Source organism: Brassica oleracea, chromosome C2 (genome assembly GCF_000695525.1).
Source record: "Brassica oleracea var. oleracea cultivar TO1000 chromosome C2, BOL, whole genome shotgun sequence".
NCBI classification, from domain to species: domain Eukaryota; kingdom Viridiplantae; phylum Streptophyta; class Magnoliopsida; order Brassicales; family Brassicaceae; genus Brassica; species Brassica oleracea.
In genome coordinates, this window is record NC_027749.1 from 11,819,778 (window position 1) to 11,820,443 (window position 666).

The 666-nt window shown below is 44.9% G+C and overlaps 1 long non-coding RNA gene across 2 annotated transcripts; it reads left to right on the top strand.

Moving 5' to 3' along the window:
• On the top strand, positions 1–662 carry LOC106326070. Of its 2 annotated transcripts, none has more exons than XR_001267125.1 (3): positions 1–162; positions 247–469; positions 573–662. It is a non-coding gene; the product is annotated as an uncharacterized LOC106326070 (long non-coding RNA). The 2 variants fall into 2 exon arrangements; XR_001267126.1 differs by having other exon boundaries at positions 247–517; positions 585–661.
• Positions 663–666: the final 4 nt, after the last annotated feature.

A 666-nucleotide genomic window follows, 5' to 3' on the forward strand; every position in this document is an offset into this window, starting at 1 on the left:
GAATGAGTTACGCTTTCTTCTCTCCACATCTCTCTCTCTCGACGGAAGACGATCTGGATTCACGGTGGGAAGAAGCGACCGGAGAAGCTGTTGACGAAGTCATCTTCCTTAGCCGTCACACCACTGTCTCGAACCGTCCTGCTATGCCTGTTCACCCCATCGGTATGCTTAAAGATCCGAACTTTACCATCTGGGTTCTTCTCCTTTTGTATAAAGGATGATGCTTTTTGTTTGATTTGAGTGTAGGAGTGCTTCATCTGAAAGAAGGAGAATCGCCGTCGCATGGAGGAAAGCCGGGATGGGCGGCGTTACGAATTGGTCTGTGTTCGTCTTTTGAAGAAGATGGCTGAAGCTCATTGCTTAGTTCCTGAGTTTGAGGTTTTGTTTCCTCGTTTGTTTGTTTTTTATCTCTGGAGATTGAAGTGTAAAGGAGAGTGCTTTCTTTTGTGTGTGTACATAACATTGGAAGGTACTCGTCATGGACCAATCACTACTAAGCCAATGTTTTTGGAGATTGGTGAGTTTCTTTCTTTTGTTCACTTATTTGCTTAGCTCTGATTTAATCATCGCAGGTCTTCCTTCAGATAATCTGATTTGTCAAGAGGGGAAACCGCAAGCTGCTGTTGACCGTGCTATAGATAACATAGCTTTCAGAGGTGGGGGGGG